We start from the raw sequence: 15,895 nt of genomic DNA, 5'->3' as shown, positions 1-15,895 counted from the left end.
CCCTTTCCCCATCGTGTCCTCCATCTCCCACAGGTCTCAATTGATGCAAACAATTGCGCACCCATTTACTGTCTAGAGGAGAGCTGACCCACTTGTGTGATTTTGGTTGCCGTTTCTCCCGTTCCACCTTCTCCCAATTGCAGGTATTGATGCCCTGCCATTGTTTCCCTCTGCCCAGGGGGTGGAGTGGTTTGTGTGAAAATTGGTAGACCCCCCTAGGTGTTTGACAGTGTTTATCGATTCATACCAGACTCTAATTTGCCCGCTGCTTCAAGCTTTTGAGATATCTACAGATGCTACTCGTGTTAAGTGCACTTGTCGTAGCATTGTTTTAATGCATGCTGATATTCTAGGCATAAAAAAATAAATGCTTGCCTACAAAAATAAGCCCCAAAATGTTATTTGGCAGCTTGGTGATGAAGTGCATGCTATGTCCAAACACGCACAAGCAAGGACTGTGTGCTAACTACAACTTTATTTACATTTCAAACAGTGACAATAATGGCGTAACATTCGTAGCAGTACGACATGGCTGTACTGTATATTACATTAAACTTAACTTGGGCAATTCCCCTAAAAACATCAAACAGATGGCCAGAACAGCTAGCAGAGTAAAGTGGCGATACTGCCAATTTAGCTGCTTAGCCTTCCCTGCTAAACAGAACAAAACAAAACAAAACAAGACAAAACAAAACAAAACAAAACAAAACAAAACAAAACAAAACAAAACAAAACAAAACAAAACAAAACAAAACAAAACAAAACAAAACAAAACAAAACAAAACAAAACAAAACAAAATCGTCCGGCAAGGAATATCCAGTCACAACAGTAGCCCACCCTCAAGGAGCACCACGCGGTGCCCTACCCAGCTTGTGAGGGAACTCTAGGTAGAAAAATCAAAATCTGAATTTAAATGAACAAGGGCAAACAAGGTTAAAAATCCAAACACTGAATAACCATAACTCTAAAACAACAAATATCAAAGAAACTAAACAAACACTAGGAAACCAGCTTGACTTGGACTAAAGGCTTCTTTATACTCCCGCGGGCGATGTCCATTGCCGCGCGCAGTTTTCCTTTATATTCGCCCGCAACCCACGAGATGTTTTGAAAGTGTATTGCAGTTTCACACTAAGTCGTGGAGTGTCGCTGCGGATGATACTGACGAGGACACCGCAGGGCGGAATTTGCTCTTCCTTTTATGGCCAATTCCGGTCTGCGTTTTTACTACCGATCAAAACGACAGCGACAACAATAGATTTCGTGCATGCGTAACAAAGGGACCTAGATGACTAGACGATGCATTTAATTGTATTGCAAAATCAATCAAGAAGGTGGTACATGCGTGTGTGGGCTTCTTTTCACACACATAAGTGACATAACACCCACGCCGCTGCCAAACTAGTTTGCAGCTGTAACAAGCTGCGTGGTGGATCCTCTTCTCCGTGGTGACAAATAAATTGCCCTCAAAGCACCGAGCCGGGGAAAAGTGTACGTCACCGCAACATAACAGACCAATCACAAGAGAGAATCCGCGCGGCGTCGTATACACAGCAACAATTTCACAACGCGTAGGTCACGTGATGCAATGCGGTAGTTGTCGCCCGGCGCGGGAATATAAAGAAGCCTTAAGAGTATAAACAAGCCCTAAGACAGCAAAGAAACAGCAGTTACACAATGAACCAACAAAGACTGAAAGAAAACAAGGTACAAAACAAACTGACGAGACAATGAGGAACACACAGAGTGTTACATGGAGCTGATTGGGTAACACAAGGGACCGGCACAGGTGCACACAATAACCTAACGAGACACATACAAAATAACATGAAAACATGAAACTACATTCTAAATCAAAACAGGGTGAAGTCAGTCGAGATGTTCTTAGCGGAACCAGTCCAATGGGCATTCCGGAGGCCAGATGAGCGTTTTTTTGTGGGACAAGTCTAGTGGCCATCCTGGGGGCCACACGGGGGGTGAGAGCAGCGCAGGTCTTGCATCATGGCTTGCGTCGCCGTAGCAAGGTCGGAGGGTGGCCGCAGGGCTTACACCAGTGGAGCAGGGTCGTAGGGCGGCCACAAGAGGTGCGCTACCTGAGCAAGGTCGGAGGGCAGCCGTAGGGTTTGTATCACAGGACCAGGGTCAGACAGCTGCTTCAAGACATGCACCGCTGGAGTAGGGTCAGCGGGTGGTTATAAGATGTGCCCTGCCGGAACATGATCAGAGGGTGACTGCAGGGCTGGCGCACCGGAGCATGTTCTGAGGGCGGCCGCAGGGTTTGTGCCACCGGAGCAGGATAGGAGGGCGTCTACAGGGCTTGTTGTCACTGGAGCGTGGTCGGAGGGCAGCCGCAAGACATGCGCCACCGGAGCAGCGTCAGAGGGTGGCCGCAGGGCTTGCTACACCCAAGAAGGATCGGAGGGCGGCTGTAGGGCTTGTGCTGCCGGAGCATGGTCAGCTGAGAGCCGCAGTGTTTGCACCGCCGGAGCAGGAATGGAAGGTGGCTGCAGGCCTTGCGCTGCTGGAGCATGGTCAGAGCACGTCCGCTGGGCTTGCACTACCGGAGCAGGGCTGAGGGGGCGGCCGCAGGGCTTGCGCCGCTGGAGCAGGGCCAGGGCCTGGTGCTGTTGAGGAGCTGGGACACGGGGGTCTGAACCTGCCTCATCAGCCTGCCGCCATAGAGGTTGGGGAGCACAAGAGTCACAAGGGGCCAGGAGTACAGGCACTGGGGAAGGTAAACCAGAAGAAACGGGTCGAACGTGATGAGGTGAAGAAGTAGACAGTGAACGAGGGGGACGAAAAAGGCGGGGGGTAAAGTGTCTTGGGTATAGGTTCAGAATTACATGACTTAGAAAAAGTGGGAACATGTGAGGAACCAGAATCTTTACTTGGGCACCTATGTTGGCCACTCTGCGGATGTCCCAGGTAAATGGCTAGCCGGGTGCCCAAGTAAGAGTCCGAAGGGAAGGGTTCTAGGGTGGACACTAAGGGAACATCAACAGAAAAACACGACAACAACTGACAAGGGTTTAAATAACAACTGAGGAAGGGACAGGGAAACCCAAAATCAGTGTCAAAATCGGAATTGGAATCAGAATTGGGACCATCTTCAAAATTAGAAAAATCAGAGTCTGAAAACAAAACATGGTTCAGTAAAATGAAAAACTAAGACAAGTAGATGGCACAGGTGAGAGAGACGTGGAGGAAAAGACAGCTTACACGAAGGGCATGGGGGTGGTAAGCAGGCCGAGGCCGGTAACAGGCAGACCGGGGGCTTGTGACAGCCTGGGCGACCCAATGAGGACGAGAGACATGAGGGGTTCCCGGTGAAAAGGCAAAGCAGCAACCGGTGAGACGATCACTCCCTGATTGGAGGTGGAGGGATGGTTAGGAGCAGGTGACGACGTCTGCGGCTCAATGTATTGTGTCTGAGTCTGCTGGGTCCATGACTGGTCAGTATGTACTGTCACATAAGGAGTGTAATTTGAACCCAGGAGCAGACATAACACAGAAGTTCAAAAGTTAAAGTCTTTATCTGCAAAAATACAAAGTAACTACACAGAGCAGGACTGCAGGCATCCTGACTGGAAGAAAACTGCATACATACTGACAACATGTCACTGAGTAACTCAAGCCTATATACTGTACGGACCATAGCAACTGCCAAGCAACTGATATAAGATACCCCAAGGAACAACCAGTCACAACAATATGTGCAGAGTAACTCACAACCCTGCTTAACCCCAAGCCCCCCCTAAAAAAAGCATAGACCAGTCGCAGCAGTTTTTGTTGTGCTTTTGCAACTGGTCTTGTTAGGGACACCACCAGGACCACTATGCTGCTTTTGCCCTGCAAGTAACACCAGCAAGACCAGCAACACAACAAAACCATGCTGGTCTTGCTGGTGTCACTAGTAGCTTCGCCATATTTATCTTGAACTCTGAGCTCCACTAATTGACCCATGTCTGCAGATCTCAGAGCGTCAATTAGCGTTTCATTTATGTATTCAGGACCCATACCGTTCAGTGATTTATAGACCAGTAGCAGAATTTTTAAATCTATTCTACAGCTGATTGGAGTCAGTGTAAAGCCTTTAGGACTGGAGTACTTTTTTTTTTTAAATAAAGTGTTTCTTTTTAAGTCCCCAAATAGCCCTATTGCTGGACTAATAAAAGCCCTGTTTTGTATTTTATAGTCTTTGTGTTTATATCTTAAATCTTGATTTTTATCTTGATTTATCCGCTTCTCTTTCCCTCACAGGAAGTCTCTTTCCAACTTTCAAAACACACACACAAGCACGTATGCACACGCACGCACACAAAAATTTGTGTGAGCACACAATGCTGTGCCACTTACAGAAATCCAAACTTCATAATCTGACAAAAAATACAAATCTGAGTATCAGACATGCTGAGTAATACTTCAATAATGAGTGCTTAGCACCAAACAAAGTGAAAATGTAACACAACAAGGAGTTTGCTGTATGCTTCAACAGCATACAGAAATAGCGTTTAGAGGCTGTCGTGTTCATTGTTGTGAAGGAGAGGTGATGTGTGAATTGACTCTCTAGTGCAAAGAGCAGGCTCTCAATGGCGAAAACCACCTCTTTATGGGCACCCCCCTGACTGCAGCTTCACCCACTGCTACATATACACTGTTATTTTCAAAAGCCTGCTGCCTGCTCTTTAAATATTTCATTTCCTACTTGAGGTTTACCTCACATTTATATAACAAAAGGCTCTCAGTTAGAGCACCTGGCAGTGGGAGGATGCAAGGGTGCATATCGATAAACACCCACCCTCCCACACACACTCTATCACTCATTAACGAACAGTCACACACAGTGCATGCATTGCATACACATGGTCTTTTAGGTCTCTCACACTTACTCTTGCTCCTGCATAACTGTTTTGGAGATAATGAGATTAAAATGATATTTTTATCAGGCAGCTACCTACAAGTGATGTGTTACCAGAACATCATGACTATTACAAAACTGAATGTGTATGAAATGGCTTTGGCATAGCACTCATGCCACCTGTCACTCTCAGAGTTGGCAGTGGGGGTTTATCTCAAACACCTTGTTATTTGTTTGGAAATTATCTATCAGAGCTGATCTCATTCACTGGAAGGAAAATGGTGTGCCATTGTGGTTAAGATTACTACATTTAATCAGAAGCATTGTAAACTGAAATCATTTCATTATTTCTCTGCGACTTTTCAGAAAAAACACTTATTCTAAAAATACCCTAGAAATCTAAAAAGAAGTGTAATCTCTTACATCTACTGCATGTTGATCTACCTACAGGACCTACCTAACTACAGGGGCTGCGCAAGATATTGAAAAAATATCATCATCGCAAAAATGGTCCATGCGATATGCATATCGAAAAGACGTGCAATAAGTTCCATATTGAATTGTTTGCTTTTATCTCACCAGTCAAACCTCCATCCATCCATTATCTGTACCGCTTCTCCTCACAAGGGTCGCGGGGCGTGCTGGGGCCTATCCCAGCTGTCTTTGGGCAGTAGGCGGGGGACACCCTGAACTGGTTGCCAGCCAATCGCAGGGCACACAGAGACAAACATCCGCACTCACAATCACACCTAGGGGCAATTTATAGTATCCAATCAATTTACCATGCATGTTTTTGGAATGTGGGAGGAAACCGGAGTGCCCGGAGAAAACCCACGCGGGCACGGGGAGAACATGCAAACTCCACACAGGGAGGCCGGAGCCGGGATCGAACCCACGACCTCTGAACTGTGAGGCGGACGTGCTAACCAGTCGACCACCGTGCCGCCCAGTCAAACCTTAAAAGCTCATTATCATCCAATAGGTGAACAAACAAAAAACGTAATAAATGAATTAAAAAAAAATTAAATGGCACATTTGAATAACGTTATGAGTTTCAGAACAGAACATTGTTCAGAAGCGCTGTTTCGTTTGTTAGCGTGGACAACACTAGCGAAAGGCTGCGATGATGCGCAGCCAATCAGCTCACGGGATTAATCCACTTGTGTTCTTGTTGGTCTATCTCGCGCCAGGAACCTATCACGCCTCTTTTACGAGTGCCCATGGGTATGCACAAAGCCTCCGAGTCAATTCATATCTTTGAAACAATGTGTCTTTCTGCAATATAGCTGGTTATGGACATACCAATTTTATTGGGGACAAACTACCAATGAAATTGGTTACGGAAAGGACACTTCACTAGCCCAACTGTTTTGCTGTATAGTGTGTAGTGTGCAGTACATATAGACCTACAAAATAAGTATATTCACAATTGTTAATTTAAATTATATTATCCCTATGGCTCTGGAAGACACGCTGGTGGACCATGGCATAGTGGTCAACTGGTTAGTGTGTCTGCCTCAGAGTTTGTCGGTTTGAATCCAGCCGCGGCGTACCTGTGTGGAGAGTGTGAATGTTTGTTTGTCTCTGTGTGCCCTGTGATTGGCTGGCAACCAATTTAGGGTGTACCCTGCCAACTCCCCGAAGACTGCTGAGATAGGCTCCAGCACAATATAGTTGTTCCAATCCAACTAGTTTTTATTGGTGGCTTCCCTTACGGTTCTACACAAATTAACCAATATATTGGTCAAAATGACCAGTTTGCATCAGTTGGTTTTACCACCAATATACATTGGTTGAAAATACTATCCATTTGAGTTTGTTTGTTTTAACCAAAGGATCGGTCGGACACGTAACTAACAACTAGATTTGTCAATTTTAACAAATTTTTGGGTAAATTTGACCAATGGTTTTTTAGGGTGTATTTGGTCCTCATTCCACATTTGCACATTTGCCATCCTAAAATGTATCGTTTTGATTGTGATCTTGAATGATACGAATAAAGTTCACTCAAATTACACTCAATTGTTTCCTTCATTCACTGCCATGTATTTACATGCGAACCAAAAGTAGTATTACAGTCAAGTGAGACCCATCGAGAAGCACTGAATATTGACCCCACTTACATTGGACTACCCCCCCCCCCCCCCCAAATTTGATCAAAATGGCGATACTTTTACAATGCCCACCAAGTAAGTGTATAGATCGAAGAAATGTGTCCTTCTTTAAAGCCCAGTAATAAACATTGCTAAGCTATTTTGATGAACTGGCTGCTCCCAGTCCACCGTATACAGGTTGTGATCGTTTGTTCTGCACGTAGATAAAGTATTGTATTGGTATTAGTGTTGGAAAGCAAGCTGTGCAAACAGAATGTGCTGTGGATTGATCTGAGGCTAAAGGTGGGGATGTGGTGCCAACAGGTCTGGACCCCACAGAGTGGAACCAGTCAAATTTGCTACTATTTGAGTTCAAACTGAGCAAAGGTTTAAAGAGTTTGTGACCTTGGGAATGTGTAACTCTCCAATACCAAGTTTGGAGAGTGAATTTGTGGAATGCGCTTATGCAATGTTAACTTTTTGTCCGTGCTGTTCTTCTATTTTCTTTTTAGCATCTCCATTTGCTCTCCATTTGTCTCATTTGGATAGACACACAATGTATATTGCAGAAATATCCCATCTTCAGAACATCAACACAAGCTATCATGTCATGTCATCAGGTGCAGTATATTTATTAAAACGGTGCTATTTTCCAAAAGAAGCCTAAAAAAGCTGCATGGGAGGTTGTACTTTTTGTGAAATTTTGTAGCAGTTACAGTATTCAACAGATTTTTGATCACATTTTTGGCACATGCTTTTTGTCAAATCAGCTTTATTGGTTTTAAAAACGATCCAATACAAGATGGATGTGGCTATAGGTATCAAAAGTCTCCTCTCTACTAAGCTGTGATCACTTCATTGGGTCCTCAACAGTCTCAGCTTCAGACCCCAGAGTTTATGAGCATTTTAGAGAGGTCCAGTTCAGCAACATTTTCTTGACGGCGAGGTCCAGAACATCTTAATAGAAACACCTGCTCATTGTAAAGTAACAAAATAAAATATAGAATTCTTTAGAAATTCTTAAAAAATCGCTGTGTATTCTTACTGCTCTCATAGTGTGTGGTGTAATCGAGATGACTAACACGGAAGACAATATACAAAACGATATCAAAATCCACCTGTGAGACGCAACACGGCATCCACATGGCCAGGACATGTAAAGAGGAAGATTGTTGGATGACGTTATCGGATTAAGGAGAGATGAAAAGGTACTTCCTTCAAACGCAGGAAAGGACAGCACTGGTTCAAATGAATTTGTTTCCACTTTTCCAAAGTGACATCATCGCAAAATGACAAACCTTGCTGACGTAAGTTTCCAGCTTGCGCACTTTACCTGCAAAATGAAGGAGATACAGATACTAATTGTTGCTTCTGTGAAGGATCACTGATGATATTTTTCGCTCATTTCAGAATGGGCCATTTTCTAATTAATAATGGAAGAGTATTTATAATTTTATTTCTGTTTGTGTGGAACCACACCTTTCCTTTTGCTTGAGCGTGTGTTTTTGGCCTCACTGACTATCCACTTGAGACAAAATGTTTTATTACATTTTTTTTAATTATTACCTTTTAGATATTGTTTTTAAAGTATTGAGACTGAAACTCGAGCGTCTTCACATAGTCTGTCAACCACAGCTGGGCATTCCGTCCCGGGGCCAGAGCGGTCCGTGCCTCCGTCAGACGCCCATTTTTGGGATGGAGGACGGGAGGCGACAAGTTTTAAAAAAAGGGTCGGACTAAGCAAGGGCACAGGTGGATTTTAGTCCGGCCCTCTAATCGTCCCTCATGCGTGTGACGTGGTCACGAGGTGGCCAAGTTCATATCAACCGACGAACTGGGGAAATGACAAAAATGGCCTTTTTGAACAAGAGATACAGCACGAGTTCTTCTAGTACGACAAGTGATGAGACCCAGTAGCGCGAGCAGTGTCAGAGCCAGCACACCGGCGAGTGACGTCAGCATGTCGCTTGACTGCTGCAGGAGTACGTAGCTTTAGTTGTGCTAAAGCTAATGCAAATAAATATTTAGTCACTGCATGTTCTCTTCTACGGAGCCGTCTTCATGAATTGCCTGCACAACGCTTTTCATGTGCTTCCTAGTAGTCACATTGCACATGCATATTCTGCCCTCTAGTGGTTCAACACATGTAATACCATGGACAATGCCACAGGAGTCAGCCATATCACCTCACTGACAGAAACACGACCAACCTGTCGTGTGTGGAATCCGTGTTAGTTTTGTTAACTAACTGTTCATATTTAGTACCTTATCCCTTTGCTTGCAAAGTATGTCCTTGTGTGGGACATGTTTAGACCATAAAAATCTCTACCAGCATATACATTTAAACCACCAAGAAGTGAAAGTCTTTGTTTCATCTTAAAATAACCTTGCGTTATTTTGCAATAATTATTTTATAAAAAATGAAAACGTCAGTTAAAAGGCAAGTTTGCAGCTAACTGCTATCTTGGTTAAACAATTGTAATCCATTCGATCTACTCACGGTACTCCCAGCCGGTAAGTGGATGTGCACAGGAAATTAGCCAGCTAATTATCTTTTTTCGCTGTTTTGGCAAATGCAAGACTAGACACAACAATGGAAACACCAGATATTTATCAAACTTTACAATATTCCTACGTTTCCCCATCAGAACCTCAGAATGAGCTGGCGGTGGTGCTCTTTAATGCCCCATAATAGACCAGGTACCCCAGGTGTAATATCTGCGGTAGCCAAGAAGGTAGTGGCCATGCAACTGATGGATCGTTTAAATTATGGCAAGAACCCCCTGAATTCACTTCTTTTTGGTTTCAGAAAAAAACATTAGACTGAGACTGCACTCTGTTATTTTGTTGAACAACTTGCCTGTCAATGGGAGTGAATGAGTTAAACAAAAACAAAAAAAGTAGACTCCCTCCTATCGACCATTGTAAAATTTGTCACTTGATTGACCTACAGGGCAGCCAGTCATATGCCTGTTGCATGCCTCAGGACGCATGCGTATACAAGGGTGCTAAGCGGCAAAACCAGCACTTTCCATTTTGTTTTGTCTACTCTAAACTTAATAATATACACAGTACAAAGTAGTCAAAACTCAAAAAGTTCAAGTATCGCTCCAACGTAACTGATGTTCATTGGAAGGTGTGCCCATTGCTCGCTATCAACAGCTCTTTCTATTCCTGGCTGATTCCATTCAGCGCAAGTCATCAGAGTAAAGTGCAGTAGTTGTATTGCACAATATGGCTGCATGCAGTCATGCAAAGTGCACTAATACATATTGTTCATATAAAGAATTCTAACTATATTCTTAAATAAATAAATAAATAAATAAATAAGGTAGATTATTTGGACTTGGTCATTTTATAAGTAGCTCACATGCTGAAAAAGTGTGGCCACCCTTGCTGTAAATCATAAGATCCTACTGACAAAGTTATTGTCTCATATTACTTCAGATGCCACGTTACAATGGTTTGAATCATATTTAAAGAATAGGAAACACTGCAGAAGAATTAAAAGCACGATGTGCCCTTTTTTTAGACAGCACAGTGGTGGTGCCACAAGGCTCCATTTTGGGTCCCCTATTGTTCTCGTCTTTGAATAAATGACCTTCCATGTTTCTCCCGAAGTTCTCACACAAATGTACACGGATGACACTGTGATATATGTTAATGTTAGAACAAGTCAGAAAGCTGCAGCTGTGTTCCGATGGTGTAATGGAAAATATATCAGAATGGATGGTGTGATCATGCTCCTCATTAAATTTTAACAAAATGGTGATCATTTTTTTTCAATAAGACATAATCCTCACCCCGCACCCAAAATGATTATAAAAGGCGAAAAAAAAAAAGTAGACCCCTTGGTGTTGTGCTGGACACTACATTATATTTCAAAAAACATGTATCAAAACTGTAAATTATAATTTATCTCAGTTTAGATATATTGGCCATTAGATGAGTCAAGCTGCAATGATACTTTCACATTTTGCTTGCGGCATTATTATTCGATGTCTTGCAACTAATGCTGTGCCACAGCCACACCATTGCCAAACATCTCTCATTTTGCCACTAAAACAGATTTAGGAAATTCACTCACTTCAATTAACTTCAGAAATGTTGTCCTCTTCTGGAATCTTACTTTAGCATATAAAATCTTGCATACTCTGGCACCACAGCCCCTGAAAGTGTTTCTGGAATCATGTAATAAAGTAGGATTCAGAACAACTCAAGCCTCCTCTATCGGGGACTGTTATGTGAACTTCAGAAGCAGGTTTAGTGAGAACTCAGAGTCTGCTAACCCTGAAATGAGGGGAACTCTGACTTTTCCGTTTCAAAAAACGGAGGTAAATCAAACCAGAGACAGAGGGGTGACTCTAGCCTGTTTCAGAAAGAGAGGTAACTTAAGCTCTCGGTCAGTTACCGCAGTAACACACTCTCTGAACCTAACCAGGTCGGGAGCAGGTGTATCTCAATGATATTTGAGTTCCTCGGTGTCTGCGCCCTCTTTCAGTGCCACACACTCCGTTTCATTTCCTCATTCATTACGTTCGCAGGCGAGTTTTGGCTGTCATTAAACAAAATCACAGACAATATATGAGGAGTCCATTAGGCACACTGAAAAAAATTTCTGTGCATCATTTACTGGATTTTATTTCATGGTTGCACGAAATCTGAATTTAGATAGATTTCTTAAGCAGACTATACATCTACTTTAAAAATGTATCTGGATACAGATGATTTTATTTTGTGCAACCACTTGACAAAATAAAATTGAGTAAATTCAACCATCATTTTTTTCAGTGTAGGTGGAGACAAACGTGACATGTCCTTTCGATAATGTACCCTCGGAGCATTAAATATTTGTCACGTTGGTCTTTTTTTGTAAGTTTCACGTCTATCGTCTAACGTCAGCAAAATGGGCGTCAATCTGACGGAATGCCCACCTCTGTCATGGTTTAGCAATCTGTCATCTGAGTTGGAGGCGTGTCCTGCAGCGCCGCACCTGTTTCGCATGACCAATCAAGGACTTTAAAAGACAGCGGCGCCGAAGACCAGTTGTCAGATTATTCTCTCTTGCTTGCTACCATTGCTCCAAGTGTGACTTTTGACTAAGATACATTTTGATTCTCTGGTTCATGTGTTTTTTTCGAGTGTAGTATTTTGGTTTAGTTTCTTGTACGGCGTGCGTTGTTGTTTCTTTTCAATTGGTGTTTTCCTGATGTCGTGTGGCAGGTAATTTTGTGTTAGTTTCTTCCTTGCCTTGTTTTGCAAGTGTTTTTTGTTATTCCGTTTTTCCTGGTGTGCTGCCAGTGATTTGTGTTGAACTTTGAACGGTAATAACCTTTTGTAATAAATTTGTCAACTTTTCGCTGTCTGCATTTGTGGGATCCACCCTTTTCCTGCTTCCAACGGAACCTTAACAATCTCTGTGTAATAGCCTTCTTATACAAAACAATTTGGAGCAGCCCAGCCACCTGGGAATTCTCCCGGTGCTCCCAAGTGGCCGCTCCAGGCCTGACTGTTAATCCTTTTTGTCGCTTTTTGGTCAAAGCAAGACATCATCTCTTGACCCTGAACTTCTTTAGTGCCACATGCCTGCCTTCATTGCGCGCTTGCAGCACTCTCAAATATTCTCAAAATAAAATATTTGATTGGCTGAGTATCATCACATGGCTGTAGTTAAAGTACACATAATTGGCCTCTGTGTTTCCTATGTGCCTACCTTTATTTATGGAATGACTTTTAAAAAATGCTTGAAAGCTTGGTAAAGTAAGACTACTGAAAATCGAAACGGAAGATGCTTGCACTATACCATAAGAGAATACTGTAACATTGTCAATTCTTTCAGGCTCCGAAGTCAGAAGGGGTCAAAGGTTGTTTGTTTTTAACCAGCACCCATGAAGGGAAGGCTTTGGAGCACATTGCAGTGGAGGTGTAGTTTAGGTTTCACATTATGACTTCCTCTTTGGTGGTCTCTGTTTTTTGTGAAGTCTTCGGCTGAGGCTTGGGGAGTTCAGCTGTCAGGGAATTGCTACCCTGCTACCTCCCTGAACAGCAAATCAACCATATGGGCTCATTTACAGCCTATTAGCACTGTGCGCTGAACAGAGCACGACTGATTCACCTGGCACTGGCCTTATTACAGCCTTTATCCGAGCTCAAGAGAAACCTGGTGACTAAGTTGGGAGATTCGTGTTCGACCCCAAATCGTCTGGTCTTTAGGATCGAGACGCGTGCGCATGCAGAATATTAGCCGTGAAATATTTTTTGGGGTGATGCACTGCACTGGGGCTCACATTTGGTTGAGAACAACAAGCGACTGTATGTCATCCACTCTGAAGAAAAAACATTTTCAAAAGACAATGTGCCTCGAACTGGCTTGTTTTTTCTTTGAAATTGTCCTTTTAGAACCATGAGTGTCCTGTTACTGAAAGTGGGACTGAGTCCTCCTCAAGAATGCTGCCCTTGCCTCACCCTCCGCCATCCCCCTTTTGCTCTCCTCTAATCGTTCCCTCCATCACTTACTTGGCCTTTGCATGACTCCCTCTGTGATGGTCCACTTCACTTAACTCATAAACAATACCCCCAGTCCCCTCCACACCTTCATATTTGCGTCTGCTTCCAAGCTCAATGCCTGCCTACGCACAAGTCATATTGGACCTTTCAACAGTAATTAGTTGAGGGGCTGCAGCACAGCATGATATTTCCCTCATCCATGCCCATCTCAGGGTAGAGAGTGATGATTGAAGTCTGCTGAGATCGTGAAATGCTCATCATACACAATAAAGAATTAACGGAAAATAACTTTTTTCTTGTCTTAGCAGACAGCAAACAGATTTACATGAGAACAGCATGAAAGGTACAAAAATAAACCAGACACGGCACTCATCTGTTGTCGGCGTACATTTCGACGTTGAGGCCTTTTTCAAACTGTCACCAGTATACATGTAAGGACATGTTAAGTTTTTCATCACCTCAGCATCTCTTACTCGACATTGTTATATTGCTTTGTTGCAACACACAGGACTTGTCGTCACGGTAATGTGTTGCTGTTCATGTTTATTCAAGATTTAGATATGGGTGCAACAATACAAACATTGACTCGTAAACAAGTAGATGAGTGGAAAATGATGATGTTAAAAACCTCGTTACACTGTAGCAATTGCATAAAATGGGATGTGCTCGAGGGGACCACCTCCCCCAGGCCCCAGCGCTACACCGAAAGTCTGTTTTTCACTCGTGGATGTGTTGTTGTTGAGTCCAAACAGGACTTTTTCCTCCAAGGAGGGGTGTTCAGGGGAAGCAGTTCGGTGGAACGGTATGTCCCACGGGTCATCCACCAATGACAGCATAGCCTCTTAAAGAAACTCTTACATCTCATTGTGTCTACAATGCTTATCAACACTGCCAATCCCAACTAGAGCGGAAAGACGGAGCAATTTTCCCATTACAGCGGGAGTAGAAAACGAAGGAGGGACAGGGAGGCGAGGGAGCTCTGGTTCTCCAGAGGGAAGTGCAGATGGCTTCATCGGCGAGTTCAAAAACACAGGCAGGAGGGATGGGGTGAGGGGCACGACACACTCACAAACACTGGATGATGATGTCCTTGTGCACAGTTCACAGTTGATGCACTCTGACAACATGCAATCAATTAGCTTTTAACCTCCTTTCTGCTGTCTTTCAAGGCCACGTGTACGCACAATGCTACCGTGGAGGATTCATTTCAACAAGTGCTTGAGATCATAGCTGCTTCAGGCTGCTGGCCCCCTAGATAAGCGCCCCTCAAAACCGTGTGTCCATGCTTTGATCTACCACAAACTACAGCTGAGACACTCTGTAGACATTCACATTTCCAAATGTCATTCTCATTGTGGGGATTTACGTTAAGCTTAATGTAGAGCTGAGGCTTGCGAGAAGGCTTTGTCTATGTATGTGCTTCATTGCTTCATAAACGGGGTCCTCATGAAATCTCACAAATCACAATCCGATTTAAGCTTTACTGGCATCCCTGCACCGACAAGATAAATTTGTGTTCTGGCTTTCCTGATTTTTTTTTTTTGAAGACTATACAGCTCCCAAGATACTCAAGCACAGGATACAAATAGGATACATGGAGTGTTTCATGCTGTGTATGTGAGTGAGGTTGGTCATACAAAACTCTCCCTTTATTATCAATGCAGACATCTTTTAAGTGTCTGCTGTCTGGCTCCACTCGGCTTATCAGTCCTCATTGGTTTTACGCAATTACAGAAAACACACACACATGCTTAAATATATGCCCGTGCACACACGAACACACACACCCCTACACACACACACGCAATGAGGAATTTAGCAGCCCACATCCTGAAACTCGTGCGTAGATCAACTCAACCTCTGAAAGGGAGCAAGTTGTTTGTCCTCAGCGTTATTCGAAACAACCTAACAGACAACAACAACTATGCTTTTTACTACAAAAATCAATCATGACATTCAGCTCTCGGCACACACTATGTGCTCTGTTTCAGCGCAAAAGATGAGGCCATAGATTAGCCGTGGCAGTTGGCCGGCTGATCTCTTATCTAGCAGTACCTTTGCTAACCTCCACTCGGAATAATTTTTTTTTAAAAATCTGTTCGAAAACAGATAAACCGGTAGTCAAAGTCAGACCAATTCCTCAAACGTTTAGGTTGGATAACATGTAGTCTTGCACATTAAAGTGCAATCAGCTTGAAAACAGGTTACCAGTTCCTGCCTGTCTGTCGTTGCATTTGTCTTCCACCAACTGTACTCTAACCTCAGAAACACATCAGTGGTCCCCTATTGTGTTGACCGTGCAGGTGCACGGGTAGCGATAAGAAGCGTGTGTTCCTCCGTGGTTCATTGAGGTGAGGCCGCATTGGACGGCATCTGCCCTCGGCGCCCGCGCTGGCATTTTCAAAAGGCGCAAGTTTTACGAGGAGGGCAGAAGCG

General features: G+C 43.6%; 1 long non-coding RNA gene across 1 annotated transcript; it reads right to left on the bottom strand.

Moving 5' to 3' along the window:
- Positions 1–456: 456 nt before the first annotated feature.
- On the bottom strand, positions 457–3,836 carry LOC147147939 (uncharacterized). The gene is made up of 2 exons (XR_015086859.1): positions 3,221–3,836; positions 457–2,726 (listed from the first exon to the last, which is right to left on the bottom strand). It is a non-coding gene; the product is annotated as an uncharacterized LOC147147939 (long non-coding RNA).
- Positions 3,837–15,895: the final 12,059 nt, after the last annotated feature.

Source organism: Filicampus tigris, chromosome 5 (genome assembly GCF_054856515.1).
Source record: "Filicampus tigris isolate MCC_2025a chromosome 5, RoL_Ftig_1.0, whole genome shotgun sequence".
NCBI lineage: Eukaryota > Metazoa > Chordata > Actinopteri > Syngnathiformes > Syngnathidae > Filicampus > Filicampus tigris.
The sequence above is the reverse complement of the archived record's forward strand: the minus strand, read 5'-3'. Positions and strand labels throughout refer to the sequence as shown.